The 16,346-nt window shown below is 48.4% G+C and overlaps 1 long non-coding RNA gene and 1 other non-coding gene across 2 annotated transcripts; both read right to left on the bottom strand.

Annotated features, from left to right (window-relative positions):
* Positions 1-8,481: 8,481 nt before the first annotated feature.
* LOC141949822 (uncharacterized) lies at positions 8,482-11,246 on the bottom strand. The gene is made up of 2 exons (XR_012630859.1): positions 11,180-11,246; positions 8,482-9,655 (listed from the first exon to the last, which is right to left on the bottom strand). It is a non-coding gene; the product is annotated as an uncharacterized LOC141949822 (long non-coding RNA).
* TRNAD-GUC (transfer RNA aspartic acid (anticodon GUC)) lies at positions 11,125-11,196 on the bottom strand. The gene has a single exon. It is a non-coding gene; the product is annotated as a tRNA-Asp (tRNA).
* Positions 11,247-16,346: the final 5,100 nt, after the last annotated feature.

Genomic DNA, 16,346 nt, shown 5'->3' with positions numbered 1-16,346 from the left:
AAATGCCTGAACAATGAGCTCCTCAAAAGGCTTTCCTGATCATGATGAGCCTTATTCATACCACCTGGAAGGGTTGCAATTTAAGTCCTGGCTATGGTTTTACAGAAGAAAGAGACCATCCACCTGACACAATTTCTGCTCCTCAGTAACATTCATACTCGATGCTCCTACCGACCAACACATCTTGTATGTACATGTGATAAAACCCTCACTGCTTCCAGTGGACTGTAATGCTAATCTGGTGTGATGAGCTCCACAACCGCAAGCAGTCACTGCGGTCCGGTGCTACCGTTCAGTCCAGCTCAAACACCTTGGTGCTCCAATGCCAGAGTCACGACCAGCCCACAGAAATTAAAGCTAGGATTTTCAAGGCAGTTTGAGGGCCTTGGAGACCCCCAAATCATAGATCATATGCAAAAATACAATTCCCAATGTCCTATTCCTCCACTGAAAGTCCCCGATTAATCTGACAGCCTCTTTGCTCCATCCTAGGGGAGGAGCGTATCATGCCTCACTTGCAGCATCAATAAACTTCCAAACCAAAAACGTAACCTCAGCCCAAAGAATAACTTGCTGCTTCTTTTGAAAGAGGAATGGGGATGTTTGCAACAACAGTCAAGCGCCCCGGCACCTCTGAAAGGTCTTCTTATAAAAAGTGAAGTGCCTCTAGGCTCAGGGGAAAAAAGGAATATCTCTGTTTGGTGGTTGCAGCTTCAACTTACTTCGAACACTGTCTCGGGGCCGGAGAGAGGGACCTCCCGCTCGCAAGAGACCGGCAGGTTGCTGAGTGGAAATACTTCTACAAAATCTCCTGTCTCTGCAACATGGCTCTGCAAGCCACTGGTGGAAAGAGCTACACGCAGCCCACTGAACTTAAAAAAAACATCTAGAAAGCTGTGAAGAATATGGTGGTGATTCGTGTTGTAAAATATAGTGACTTTAATGTGAAGAGCAGGTATGCTGCAGGTACTTTGCAATGTATATAAGTTAAAGGGGATTTACTGTGGTTTTGTTGTTAAAATGGTTCGGAGTTCTTTTTCTGTAAACACTGACTCCTATGGACTGCTACTGCGCAAGTGGAAAAGTACCGGAGGGACCCCTGTCAGAATCCCCTGGCAACACCAGAGAGACCCGGGAAAGTTCGAGAGGCTCTGCTGCGCATGTGCGGACTGGGGAAGGTTCGAGAAACTCTATTCCGCTTGCGAAGCCAGGAGGTGGAAACTTTTTGGGGAGAATTACGCCGGTTTTGTGAATATGCATGAGGGCAGACTATAAGCGGGGTGGCACAGCTCCACCTGGTGTCCGTCGGTGCGGAGCAGAAACCCCCCCTGCTCCCCAGCGTACCAAGCCCTTTTGTTTTACTTGTTCTTATTGCAATAAATTTATAAAAGTTATTTTCTGGCTCTGCCTCTGCATTTATAACAAAGCCATTTTCAGTAACTAGAACATTTATTACTCTTGCCCTGTCTGGGATGCTGCCAGCTCCCCGCTGGGGACAGGGACCACGTGACAGAGCAGAGGAACAACACAGACCCTTTGCTTGGCAAGCCCAGCGCTTACTCGTCTCTGTGCTATGCAGTGCAGGGTCCTCGCACAGCCCAGACCCCACCACCCTCGGGGCTGTCATCTATAGACAAACCAGCAGTTCAAAAAACCCACTTGGTAAAAGCAGCACAGGTGAAGGCAAGTACTCTGGTGTGATACACCAGCACAACACACAGCGCAACAGCATTAAAATGAGCACACTTGCCAAAAAAGTCGAGGTCTTTTCATTCCTTGATCAAGGCTGTGGCCCTGATTCTCAATTCAGACCAGCCTGGGATCAAACATGCCTTTGGACTGACCTGTGAGGCGTTTTTCCCTTGCGCTCTTCCAGAAGCCATCCCATGCCTTGCTGGTGGAGCACCTGGGCTGGTCGCTGAGGCATCGCCTCAGGCGGGGCTTCCCGGGCGCCTCCATCCTCACCCGTACAGATCCAGTGTCTCGAAGAGAAATTGCAGCACATTAGGACCACAGCAAACCCATTCTCCCAGCTTTTGCCTCTTAAGCTGGACTGGAAAGGTTTCTGCACAGAAGTCGTCTGCCGGTAGTTCATGAACATCCCTCTGGCAAGTGGGGGGAGCAGAGGCAGGGCAGCAGCCCCCGCCGGGGTCCCCACCACAGAGCTCGGCCCAGCTCTGAGGCTCGGCTCCCACCTCGTATAAACACAGCCACTCCCTACCGCCCAGGGTAATAAATAAAGAGCGAGGCAACGCGCGTCTCTGTACCTTTGCATTTCCAACTGCGCCGCATTAACCGTCTGTGTAACGGCTTCCTCCTCCTCTCTGAGCTTGCTGATTTACAGTGGCTGTCTGTGTGGTAGGTCGCATGCCTGTCTTCTCCTTTACTAGTATGTGGTTCTTTGGTTTTTGTTGGATTTGTTTGGGTTTTTTTTTTTTTTAATCTTTATTTTGAACAGAGCAGCCTGGTCTAGAAAGCAAAATGGGATGTTTCTCCTGTGTTACGAGATTAACCTTAGTGAAGGTTTTCTGCAGAGACCATTCCAACAGGTGTCCAGGACTCAGATTAATCAGTTGCCTGAGGAACATCCTCAGAGAAACTCTCTTTCAAAGGCATGTCTCTCCTGTGATATCCATTCTCTAAGCAGTGATGGGGTCATGCGAAAATCCTCTGCCACACACCCATTCAGTTACAGGCCTGGAAATAGCATCCACATAAATATGTTCTTATAAGAGCATGTTGGAAGAAATAGAGGCACATGCAATCATTAAATTTAGGTTTCCTCACCACCTGGAACATGAGAATGAAATAGTTTTACTATGGAAGCCACTGTGTACATACAAAAAGCAAATACCTGACACGTAGCTCAGCACTGATAAAGCTCCTTGACCAAATCAGTCCTGGAAAAGAAAAGCGATTAATGGGGAGATTACTTGAATGGAAGGCGACTGAGTGACTGCTGGACAGGCTTCACTCATCCACCATTTCTATTTCCAGCAGCAGGTTTGGGTCTTGATATCTCAGAGGAACGAGTTTCAATGGTATTTGTTGAAGTGAGTTCAGCGCACAGCAACACTTACCACACTGCTCCAGCACACACATCACCAGCACACACGCTCACCTATAGCTCAGCTGACAAATCACCAGACCCCCACAGATGGATGCTCCTCACCGAGCACACAACTGCATCCAGGGGAGGTCTGAGAGCACCATGGGAGTCTTTAAAGCTGAGTTCTTATGTTGTGGACTGATGCTGCAAACCTGCATCCTGATAAGACAACTTAATTAATGTCCCTCAGTGGAAAGAAATCCAAGGACTGGAGGCACAGCTGATGACAGGCACAATGACTGCTCTGAGGCTGTGAACTGCAGCATGAAGCATCCCCTCCTCAGAGCAGCTGTATGATTCGACCTGCAGAGCAGACCGGGTAGTTCTCAGCCATGTGTAGTGCATTTGATATGACAAACTCATAGGCATAGCTGATTTTTTGACCTGTATTGCTCATTCACTTGAAGTTAGTATCATGATGAAAAGAAAGCGCTAAGTATATGCTTCCATTTCAAAAAGTTTTTTGGTTTTGGACAAATGCAATCCCCAGATATAATTGCCGGTGTATGCAGGCCATGCAAGCAGCTGTTCCCCTTTCCCCCACTCCTCCCTGCCAGGGAAATGCTGGGAGCAATGAGCTCATCCTGTGCGGGACAGCTTGCGGACACCTCCCTGGCCACATTCAGGATGTGTTACAGGGAATTACTCTTCCATGAAGATGAGACTTAATGTGATGAAAGCTTTTAGATTTAAAGCTGACATAAGCAGCCACCTGAAGAGTGATGGCAGACACATATTGAAACTTGTGCAAGAGGCTAGTTTCTGTTCCGGTGCCTGGTGAGCTGCGTGGGGGGACACAGAGATACCCCAAGTCGCCTGAGGGCAAAGTGGAGCTCCTTGCCACCGGGCCCACAGCAGCTGGGAGCATCGCACAGCCTTTAGACACGGCTGCTGCTCAAAGGAAAAATCATCATGGGCAGCTGGGATAGAGACAGCAAAGTAACAAAATCATGTTCATTTTTGTTCTCTTGATACATTTAATGTCACCTCTCACTGCAGTTATGCTGGTAATGCTTCTAACCAAACCTAGAGCTTTTTAATATTAAAAAGCTGTTAAATGCATTTTGTGCCACCTGCAGAGCTCTGCTTTGAGCCTGATCCCAGGGAAGTGTAGTTTTCCTTCTGCTGATGGGAAAAGGTCATGAGAGTTTTAAAAGGGCAGAAACAAGCCAGCGGAGGAATACTGGTCTTTGCTGCTGTGCCTCCTCCCCATGGCAGCTTTTCTCCCAGACCCATCACATGCCATGAACCGCTGGCGGCAGCTGTGTGCAGCCCCTCTGCTGCGGGCTGTGCCACGGGCAGCACTGGCCATGGCTGCTGCCTGCACCGAGGGCTGCATGCTGCTCAGATGTCTCCCATGGAGAGCTGACATCTCCCCGTGTGGGGACAGCACGTGGTCCTCCCCAGAGTGCAGAATGACCTTCGGGTTTGGCATCTCTAGCAGTCGCAGCCATAGCAGCGCTGGCATGCTCCTGGCATCCTGCACAGACTTGTTTTGCTTCATTTCATTTTTAACTTGATGCCTAATGAATCTGTAGCAGTCACCTACAATTTCATGGAAATATCGCAGCTGTAAGGAAGAGAATCTGTTTCATAAAGCCAAAAAAAAAAAAAAAAAGAATGAACAGTCAGGCTGTTCACATAAAGGAACTAAAGTACCTCCCTTTGTTTCCCAGACATGACCCTTAAACATGAGACATGCTAAAAATAAAGCTGTGGCTAGGAAAAAGCAGCAAAGTCTCTCCACATTCCTAGAAGATTCTCACATTCACATCTCTGCCGTGAGACTCCTGCAAGGGCGCAAACATTTCCTGAAACATCAGGCCATTTTGAGATGAAGCAAACATCCTCACTCAGCAGATGCATTTAAGTAACATTGGCATTTTTAAATTATCCAGAACAGTAAAACAACATATTTGAACAAAAAAAAGCCAACAACTAGTCATTAGAGTCGCTGCAAAAATAATCTGAACCTGTCCATAGTATCAAAGGCCAAGATACAGCTGCTTTTATGTACCATTTAGCATCTTCCTTGTGGAGAAGTTGAACATTTGTGCATCTGGATTTCATCCGCACCCAAATGAGACCGTGGGTGTGATGTTTTAGCTTGAGCTGGCTGCAGCTGGTAACCATGTGTTTGGATACTGCCACTCTTTCTCAGAAATATTTAAAAGGGTGTGTGAGCATATGCATACTGTTAAAAAAGATAATTAATGACTTTAACAGCTAAGGTTAAACCTGAGTCATTCTTTTGCCCAGACAGCTTTATTAGCCAGCACAGAGGAGTATTTATTCCCTGTCAAATAAAAAATATACAGTTTGAAGATAAGTGGCTTATCATTTAGCCAAAGGCCTCTCACAGCACTCAAGGCATGCTGTCAGAGCGAGCCAAGAAATATCCTGTCTCTGGAGTGGCACTGAGCGGCAGGACTAGGCATCAGCATCAAAACATGCTGATAGTCTTGAGTAAGTGGGATGTCTGATTTTTCTGTACACACAAAATTTGGCCATCTCAACTGCTGGACACCAACGTAAGAGATTCCCTTCCCATCTCTAGTCTAACAACTATAGCTGTCATTCCCCAAAACAGACCATGCCAAGGCAGAGGGTTCACTAGCAGAGGGAGGTTATAACTAGATCAGATATCCCTAGTTAACGTTCACAGAGCAAAGAGCTAACCGGCTATCTGTTGTCCATAACATTATTTATAATACCATGGTGGTAAAAGCAGCCTATATCTCTCTTAGTCCCAGTCATATTCCTCCATTACAAATCACAACATGGAGGTCGCTTCTTTCCTCCTCAAGAGGAGTGTTCAACTCCTCTTAATTAGTAGGATTAATTACGTAAGGCAGAAACAAACAGCACTGTGTTACAGAACAGAGGCAGATACATTGGTAGTTGCGTTTTCTTGAGCAAGTCAGCTGTCACTTCTGAGAACTGCCTTTACAGAGAAATTAAAGTAGCAATTACATTTAATTAAACCATTCTGAAACATCCATAGGAAGACTTTAGTCAGCTATTGTAAGCTTATTACACTGAAACCAATAGATGTTCTCCAGCGCTGCGGGTGTGACCCCGACCCCCAGCCGCCGGCTGTCCTACAGCCGCTGGTACTTACCGCCCTCTGGACAGACCCTCTTCATGGTGGGAGGGGGCTGGGGTGCTGCACCCATCTGACTGCTCAAGTCAGTGTCTCCTATTTTGGATTTGTTGCTTCCAAAAAACCACAAGCCGGTACATGCTGTCACCTGTATGCCAAACCAGGGGGGACAGCAGGCATCAGCAAAGAGCCTGTGGAGATCTGTAGGACCTAACGTCAGCGTCACAGAGAGGGCAGAAACAGGGAAATGGTCACACACAGGCTAACATTCCCATTTCTTCCCAAGCAAACACATGCTTCCCTGTTGGCAAAGGCAAGCGACCTTCAGGGAGAAATGAATGAGAACCAAGCTACTGACTGCAGCAGTCCCAACCCTCCCAGTTCTGGTACCTCTGCAGGGACGAGATGTTTCACGGCAGGGAAAGGGCAGACCTGCATCAGCTTTACTCTAGGGACCACGTAGCCTGGAGCATCGACAGCTGGAAAAACGGAGTCCTGAAAAGGCCCTGGGCCAGAGCAGCTAAAATGAGGAGCCAGCTCAGCCCATCCATGTGAAAGACCTGTCAACATGATGAACTTGCAAAGGTTTGTCTCCCTGCGCTGGGACAAGCTGTTGCTCCCGCAGCTGAGCTGCTGTCAGGAGCTCCCTGCTTCCCATAACCCTTCTCCCCGCTTCCGTCCTCCTTCACTCAGAAAACTTTATGTTATATATTACATTCCCAACATACAGAACCTGGAAATAGCATAGTTATTTGTAGTTTATATGAACAAAGTTTCATTTAATACTTTTGTGAAAAATTGTGGAAATCAGTGGAGCACCTATAATGGAGCCCACTGAAGCCAGGGTACTCACGTGATGGACAGCTGGTTGCTCATCAATTCTTATTTTTCAATCAACTTGTTATTCAGACACCCTTAAGTTATGGATTTCCTTTTAAATTATAACTGTCATATAGGTTTGGCTATTTAAAATTTTGCTTTACCATAATTGTTCTGTGGAACATATGAAACTTCTACACCAGGAGAACAGCAGACAGCCTTCCAATAAGGCTGGGAGTCTGTGCCAGCACAGGGATTTTCACGCTATTTTAAGCATTTACAAGTTGTCTCAAGCCTTAAACGATAAAAACATCAAGTAGTGAGAGTGCACTGAACTCAATATTTTGCTATTCAGCTAGCCTAGTGGGAACATGCTAGTGCAAACATTTAAATGTAAGCACCAGCTGGAGGCATTTCCTTCAGCTGCCGCCACGAGGCATTAACCGGGTGTTAACCAGAACCGCTGGATGCGTGCGAAGGCGAGACCCAGGAGCTGCTGCCCTAGAAGGAAAGGTATTAGCTACAGCCAGGGTGCCACTACGGTGAAGGAACACAGATCTGCTTTAATAATAGCACCAGGGCTGAAGGTGACAACAGATGACTTAAAAGGACCAATGGCAGGTTTTGCAAAAAAAAATTTAGAGGCTTAAGGAAGATTTTATTAAGCCTAAATCATTAAGGAAAACTTTTTTGAGCAGTTTCACTTCATCACCCTGCCAAGGACAGGGTTTGTGGGGAGGAGAGGTACGTACTGGCCAGGGTTACAGAGAACTCATCACACATCTACGACACATCCCTCCGCTCTTTCAGCCTATTTGCGCGCAACACGTCAGGCTCGCAAGTGCTTTTCCTGGCACCGCTGGACAAATAATCCATTTATATGTGATAGAAACACAGCCATACCAAGCACATGAGGCATCAAAGGGCATTTAGTCCTGGCTGGACCAGCTCGCCCACCTACAAACCAGGCTGATGCCATCCCAGCCCACCCCCAGGCTCGGCTGCAGCCCGGCTCTGCAGGCACTGCTGCAGATGCTGTGAGAAGCGCTAAGCTCCAGCTGGGCCAGATCTGAATTCAGTGAAACACTTACAGGCCTGATGAGCACCGGATTGTGTGTGCTGCTGGGGCCAAGCTGAAAAACACAGCGCTGCAGGTGCCCAGTCTTTGCAGGCTTTCAGGAGCATCTACAGGTAGAGATCAGAAGCTGGAACAGATGTCGTGCTCACCAGGCCCACACCAGCAATTCTGCGCGCTGAGAAATTACTAGTGACGTGTTGGGAGAGGCTGTGCCTTGCAGAGCTGCTCCTCAGGGGTGCAAGGGAGTCATTAAAAAAAATGAACACCTTTTTTAAAAAATAGGGATTGGACAATAATGTTTAAAAAATGAAAGCATATTTTCCAGCAATTTACCCAAAGATTATCCATAGCCAAGTAGCAGGAAAAGCAGAGTCCAGAGCTGATTTCTTTAATTAATTTTAAAAATAAGATGCTCTCAGTTTCCCAGAAAATTCTCTAAAAGGACAATACTGTGCCAAAAAACCACAGCTTTAGTTTTCATAGTCTCAGAATGGTGTATTTATAAGCCTATACCAGGATAAAAATTGACAGCTCAAGAGGATCACATCCCTGAAGACAGGGAATGAAGAGCTGAGAAGCAGGTTATTAGAATGTGTAGAAATAGGACAGGGTAGGACAGCAGCCTTGTATTTCTTCAGAGAACACAGGCATTTCAATGAAATCATGAATGATACTATAAACTAGACTCATATTTCAAATAAACATGTAAGTGACAAGTGTTATTTCAACATGTCTAGTTTCATATCTGTTGAAAGAGCTGTTAAGAAGTCTCTCTAAAAGCACTGGAATTTTTGTGCTCCAGCAACACTTCCCGTCAGCATGAGCTGCAATGACTGGGCAGGAGGCTTTTAAGTGTGACATTTCTTTTAGTATTTTGTTGACAACCTCTTAATTTGGAAAAATCTGTTTTAAACCCTACAATTCAGTAACAAAAGTAACTAGAGACCAGCCCTGTGTTAATCAAATATTGCCAGGAGTGACCAAAAGCCTTATTGTGCCATCAAATCGCATTGTAACATGTTTTTTCATGTTAAACCGCATGTCCTAAACATGAGAACGCACAAAGTGTGAAACCCCTTTACCTTCAACATTGCGTCTGCTCATGAAAGACAATCTCTATGCCAGTGTTTCACCTTTCAAGAAGCAAAGGCTTAACCTTTCCTCCGGACCCACCCCATCAGTTTATCCTCCTGTCACACAGAACTTGCTGACAGCAGGAACATGAACAGCCACCACACACCACAGTCACACATCCAGCAGCAGCTGCATGAGCCTCCTCTGAAGAGAAATGAAACACATTTCTTGAAGTCACTTCAGGTTTCAGAGCATCCGCTCACGAGTAGGATCATTCATGAGCGTGTGCTGCTGTCGACTGTCGCTGCGCTCCCTGTGACGGTGGCAGAAGTTGCCCAGGGGCAGCTCAGGGGTGCTGCACCCCCGTGCCCTGCGGTGGGCTGCGGGCTGGGGGCACACCCCAGGGATGCCCAAACCCCGGTGTCCATGGAAACGCTCCCAGATCAGGCAGGTGTCCCAGACTACTGCCAAGCTTGGATAAAACAGTTTAACAAAACTTAGAAAATATATTTGGAAAAAACCTTGGAACTAAGTTGAGATAGGTTCACTAATTTAGTGGTTTCAGCCTTCCAGTGAAGCCCGCCTGGAATAAACCAGCACTTCTATGAGACGGGATTGCAGAACCCGGCACAAACTAACAGATGATCACTAACATGGTGATTGAAGCAGGTTTGGATTTCCTTGCTCCAGCAGAGCTAGATCAACCTCTGCAAGCACAGACGAAGGACATGGAAGTTTTCAGGGAGAAGCTCTACAACTGGGGTTATAGCTGCGACTCCTATTGCAAACACATTGCTTGGAGTAAAACAATCAATCAAATGAACCCTTGCTCATCAAGAAACTTAGCTGTAAGTATTCTTTCTGTACAAGATGTTTAACAATTCTCCCTGAAAGTTACCAAAGACATTTGCCAAGAAGCCTGTGATGAAAGGGTGTGTGCTGCAGGACCCCTGCACTAGTGGGACCTGCAGCTGGCCCAGCTTGGATTCCCAGTTTCAGTTCCAGAATAACATTTTCAGTCCCACGCACCAGTATTAGTCACCACTTGCAAAGGTGATGAAAACTCTAGAAGAAAAAGCAAGAAGACTCTAAAAGAGACGGTGGGACTAGCTCAGGGACGTGGATGCTGGCAGCCACCAAACACACAGGCCGGCACTGCCGTCGCCCTGGGGCACCCGCAGGGCCTGGCACCAGGACATCCGAGGTCCGTGCCATGCTCCCTCGGACTGGCCCCGGCAGTTTTGCGTCCAGCACTGTCCGGGCTGCACAGCGGAGGCCCTCGCTCTTTCACTGAGTTGATATTTTTTGGATCTAGCTCGGAACAGAAGTCAGCGCTGGGCCTGCAGTAAGAGCCGCTGCAGCTGCCACACGGCAGCGTGCCTCGAGCGGGGCGGGCTGGGTGAAAACCCCACAGCGGTCATGTGAAAGTTGGCTTTCAAAAATGTGTTTTGGTCAAAATTTAAATGCTGTTTAAATGTTTAAATGCAAAGTTTAAACGGCTGGCACATAAATTTAATAATGGAGATGATGATGAGGAGATGCAGACTTGAAGTAAGGCACCAAATTGTAACAATAAGGGCAACTTAGGTCTCACACAAATTATCGCAGGTTGTAACAGACCACGGGGTATTTTTAAAAATGAAGGTTGGGGCTCTCCTAGAGCAGGCGCCACAGGCAGAGCAGCAGCTCGCTTGGGGGGACGCTGCCGCCCCGGCTCGGTGGAGCCGCTGCCCCGCACCCCGGAGCGCTCCCGCCGCTGCCGCCCCGCCGGAGCCCTCCTCGCCCCGCACGGCCGGGCCCGCGCCCCCTTCCCGGGGCACCGCCCGCCGCCGCTCGCTGCCCCCGTCGGGGGGCACCGCAACCCATGGGGGACGGACAGACGGACAAACAAAAACGGACCGCGGAGCGGTAGGGCCGCAGCCTGCGAAAATGCAGTAGCCTCTCCCCGTCGGGGAATCGAACCCCGGTCTCCCGCGTGACAGGCGGGGATACTCACCACTATACTAACGAGGAGCGGGAGGCGTTCCCCCGGCTCGTCCTTTGAGCGTCCTCCGAGATCTCTTCCCCCCCCCCCCCCCCCCCCCCGGTTATAGCGTGGCCTTGCCCGGCTGCCCGCTGCCCGCCTCACCCTTGTCCCTGCCCCCGCCCCGCCCCGCCCCTGCCCCTGCCCTGCCCCTGTCCCTGCCCCTGCCCCGCCCCTGCCCCGCCCCTGTCCCTGCCCCGACCCACCCCTGCCCCTGCCCTGCCCCTGTCCCTGCCCCTGCCCCGCCCCTGCCCCTGCCCCTGTCCCTGCCCCCACCCCGCCCCTGCCCCTGCCCTGCCCCTGTCCCTGCCCCTGCCCCGCCCCTGCCTCGCCCCTGTCCCTGCCCCGCCCCACCCCTGCCCCTGCCCCTGCCCTGCCCCGCCCCGCCCCGCCCCTGCCCCCGGTCACCGCGGTGGCTCCGGCCGCACACGGAGGCTGCTCCCACTGGCGGGGCAGCGGCTGTTCCCCGGGCCCGGCCCCTCTCGCGGGGCGGGTCCTGCTCCGAGCAGCGCGGCCGGGAGCTGGGACCGTCCGTGCTGTTTGAAGCGAAAGAGCGCGCCCACAAAGCTGCCCCCAACGCCAGGCTGGGGCTGCGGCGGTTCCTTCGCTAACACAGACACACACACCTGCACAGTACCTCTGCAGGATCACACCCCGAAGAGCACGGGAAGAGCTCAGCCCCAGCACTGCCTGCAGAGTCCAGCACACCGCTCTGTTGGTATCGGAGCCAGTCAGGGGACTGCATCTAGGTGTGGAAGAACATGATGCTGCATTGCATCCACTCCCGTGGAAGCAGCATTTCAGAGTTTAAGATCCATCTCTAACACCGAAAAGTTAGAAAAAAAAAATTTTTTTGGTGAAGATTCAGAAACTTTTCTCTCCCCACCAAAACTGCGGCCAACTCTGGAAAACTAGAAAATATACACTGAGAATACAGGGAAAACTCAACAGAACAAACTTTACTTCCAGATTTCACAAGAGTTGACGAAGTTAATGGAAAACATAGAATCACAGAACCATTTAGGTTGGAAAAGATCTTTAAGATCATGAAGTCCAACCATAAACCTAACACTGCCAAGTCTAAACCACGGCCCTAAGCACCACACCTACATCATACAAAACCACATGGGGTGAGCATCTAGTGTCACTGTCATGGGCTACAGGCAAGAGGGGACTCCCACCCACCCATCCAGTCAGTTGTATCCAGCTGTAGGTAGAGGAAATCACCACATTGAGGCAGTGCCTGCAGAGCCATGGGTGGGAAATGAGCTGTTATTTTTGTGTCAGGATTAATTTTGGGTTTGTTAGTTGATACAGAGGAAATGGACACAGAGCTGAAGAACAACCACAGCTAGTGAACTGTCACCAAACAGCTTAAAATTAATGCTACATTAATTTCCCAGGCTGGAACACGCTGTGGAGTGTTTTGTAACTGTACATGTGTGCTAAGGGAGCCTCCCGCATACTGCAATGTTTGCCTAAAGCGTCTCGCTTGGTCTGGCAGTGGAGATGTTTGCATTGGCAACTCTGCCCCCTTCCCTGTGCCAGGTCCCAGTTCAAGGGAGAAGAGCAGTTGAAAATGGAGAACTTGAAATCACACACCCTTTATGAGATCCCCAGAGGTCCTGTTCTCACCCCATCAGAGCAAAGAGCAGCAGTGTTTAGTGTGAAAGGTGCTTATAACATCTACAAAACATTCCTGGTGGAAGCTGGACCTGATTTTTTAAAAACTGTCCCATAGCAGAACTTAATATTTGTCTGAAGGGTTTTTTACTCCATACTTCGCCATGTCACCATTTTTCCTGTGGTAGCAGAATCAAACCCTAATCCTTAAAGGACATGAGAACTGCAGGACTAAAGTGTTTTTCTGTCTCATGTAGGTCTCAGTTTGAGCTGACAAACACCCATAAAATGCCAGAGACAGCTGGGGTGTTAACTCACAGGTAGGAACAGATTAATTGAGAAAAGCAGCTATGGCCTCCAACTGTCAGCTCTACACCTCATGCAAACGATAGCTAAAGAGGCTGGAAAGCTCCTGAACTGATCCCATTTATAAGTTTATAAGCAAAAGGTCTCACGCTGTTGACATTCGTCACCTTTCACGGTAGATCAGAAACTGGTGTCAAGCCTCAGGCTAGTGCAGGACCTCTGGCCAGAAGGCCTTGCCTGCGGGTCACCCACACCAACACCTGCGAGAGAATGGACTTGGGAAGGGCAGGTGGGTAATGTAAGGCAGACTGCTTTCCAGAGGATGGTGAATGCTGGCTCTTTTAAAAACTGGCTGGCATTAAATACCCCAAACTGAAAGATGAATCAATTGCAATTTTAAAATAAATAAATTTGATGGCAGAAAAGAGATCAGGTTATTAGATGTTGAACACTTGCAATTCCCCTGGTACCAACTTACAAAGTATGGAGTCTTACTGACCATGGGTTGTTTTTGTTTGGGTTGTGGCTTTTTCCTGCCTTATCCTTTCCAGTAAGAACAGGCGTGCTCTACTCTTGGGGTATTTGTGCCCACCATTAGCTCACAATGTGCCTTTCATGAAAAGTAAATAATTTACTAAAGTCTCTGCTTAACCAGGGGACAAATGAGTAACAGCAGCATACTCGGTGGAAAGAAGGAAGAGGGGCATCCATGAGCAGGTTTGCGTTGTCCAGCCCCAGCCATGTCAGAAGCCCTAGAGCTGGCTTCAAAAGGGCAGTTCAGCATTCCCCACGCCCTGCGTGCAGCTCTCCAACGGTGACCTGAAAAGCCTTTCTTAAGGCTTCTACCTACTTGTACTTCCTACATGTTCCCTGGGAAATTGTATTGTCTGCTATCGTCAGTGACTCTCCAGACAGCAAACCAGGCCAAAGCCTGTGATATAAAAAGTACATGAACAGATTACTTCAGAGACAACTTGATAATTTGCATATCTGGACACATCTGGGTTAGGAAAGACTCACAACCTTTTGTACATTTAAAACAACCCCTTCAAAAAAGTGAGAACACTATAGTACTTACAGACTGGAGGCTGATCTCCAAGCTAATAAGCAGCCATAAACCTGTAGATCTTGGTTAAGATTTTAAACCAGATTCATCTGGTGCAGAGTGCTCCTTAAGTGAAATTTAACTCCATGGAAATTAAATGCAGAACTGAGCAAAGCTACTCAACTTCCCCCAGAAGAGGTTACACTTCTCCACTATATCCACCAGCCTGAGATGCTGAAACAAAACATCCTTTCTAGTAAGAAAAGGTACAGACAGGTAGGTGATAGGACTGCTAGGGATTGTCCTGGAGAGAGGTGTATCTACCCAAAATGAGAAAATGCAGAATACTCTGGTTCCTGTTGTCCTGAGCTGACTGTTAGGGACACATGGCCTCTGGCAGGGCCTTGACAGGGAATTCAAGTGAAGGGATAAGCTATAATAAATTGATCACAACAGAAAAGTGATAAGGGGCTATAAATTCAAAACAAAGTCAAATACTGCAGATGACGTCAGTTCTGGAGTTAACAGCTAGCACTGCTTCCAGGTCAATGACACTGACTTAGAGTACTTTTTAAAAGCAGCAAACTTCATTGCTGCAGCCAGTTCCTCCAGTGACACCTCCGCTACATCTCTAATGCCACCAGTTGGGTATTAGCTCTTCGCATTTACTGTGCAAAGCACCTCTCCTTGCAGTCCCTTGTGAGCAACACCTGCTCCCTTGCTGCTTCCAGGCTTGCACTCCTCTGCTGCCACCAGACTCTCATAACCAGCCTCTGGCCGAAACTCAGGGCCATTCACCTCGACACCACTCACCCTGATATACCGGTTTCCTACAACAGAACCACCCCGTTCTGTTTGTGAAGCCCCGTGATCCCTGGTAACAAAAGGCACAGAAAAGACTACAGTTGTTGGTACCTTCTTTGCCTCAGGTTCTCACTTCTAAGGTTTGCACTCAAGAGCAGAAGCGGTGGGAGCGAGGCATTCCCCACTGGAGATGAATATAGTTAAGGAGCCCTGGAGCTGGCTGGGCAACGTGATGCTGTGGGACAAGACGGGCTCTGTCTAAGGGCAAGGATGGAGCTGACCACTGGCAGGTCATGGCCACCAAGGAAGGTTCCTGATGACGGAAGAAAGGCAAATGTCACCCCCATCCTCAGGAAGGTGTATGTGGGGTACTACAGGCTGCTCAGCCTCACCCCAGTGCCTGGAGAGGCTTCGCAGCAAGTCATACTGGGAGACACATCCAGGCACACAAAGCACAAACGGTGATTAGGAACAGCACAGCTTCACCAAGGGCAAGTTGTGCCTGACCGACCTGATCGCTTGCTGCGACGACTGGTTCTGTAGCTAACAGAGGAGCATCCGATGTTGTTTATCCCAGCTTTAACAGGGCCTTTGACATCATCTCTCATAGCTAACTTGGAGCCAAATTGATGAAATACAGAGTGAATAGGCAGAGAGCAGAGTAGAAGGAAAATTGGCTGAATAACCAGACTCAAAGGGCAATGAAAAGCAGTACAGAAACCACTCAATTTGCAAGTAATTTCTTAGGTGCTTACTCCGCCTTAAAATCACACAGGCTGCAGGCCCTTTACCTTTCAGGACTTGCAGAGTCTGGAGTTTAGCTATGAATCTTTACTCTGTATTTCTTCCCCCTCAGTTGATAAAATGTATTTTATTATCTGCTTGAAACACACTATCATTTTGGATCCCTCTTCCCTTTGGGTTTCATCATGCAAAAATCTGCTAGAACACTTCCTCTAGTCATTGCTCAGTGCATAAGCTGGTTTAGGGCAAAGAAATGATATGTAAATCTCCTTCACAATTACATGAAGAAAACCAATGCAGAATGCTGCAATAAAACATGGCCAAAAGCTTCCCAGTCAACACTGCTCAGTCAGAATCTAAAGGGTTGAGATGGTGCTTGTACACCACGGAGTTCTCATCAACTCAAACATGTTTCTGAGACCTTAAGCACTCCCAGTGCACACATCTCCTTTCTGCATGGCATAGCTTTATGCCCTTCCCAAGAAAAGCACCTTTAGGAACTGAAGAGCTTTGTTCCGTCTTCGGAAGAGAAATTTTTACCTACAGAAAGTTGATATTGCTTTTTCCGTAACTGCTTATGGCCCTGCCGTAACAGAGCTACTCTCATCATCGTCCCTC

The sequence above is a fragment of the Strix uralensis genome, chromosome 14 (genome assembly GCF_047716275.1).
Source record: "Strix uralensis isolate ZFMK-TIS-50842 chromosome 14, bStrUra1, whole genome shotgun sequence".
Lineage (NCBI taxonomy): Eukaryota > Metazoa > Chordata > Aves > Strigiformes > Strigidae > Strix > Strix uralensis.
The sequence above is the reverse complement of the archived record's forward strand: the minus strand, read 5'-3'. Positions and strand labels throughout refer to the sequence as shown.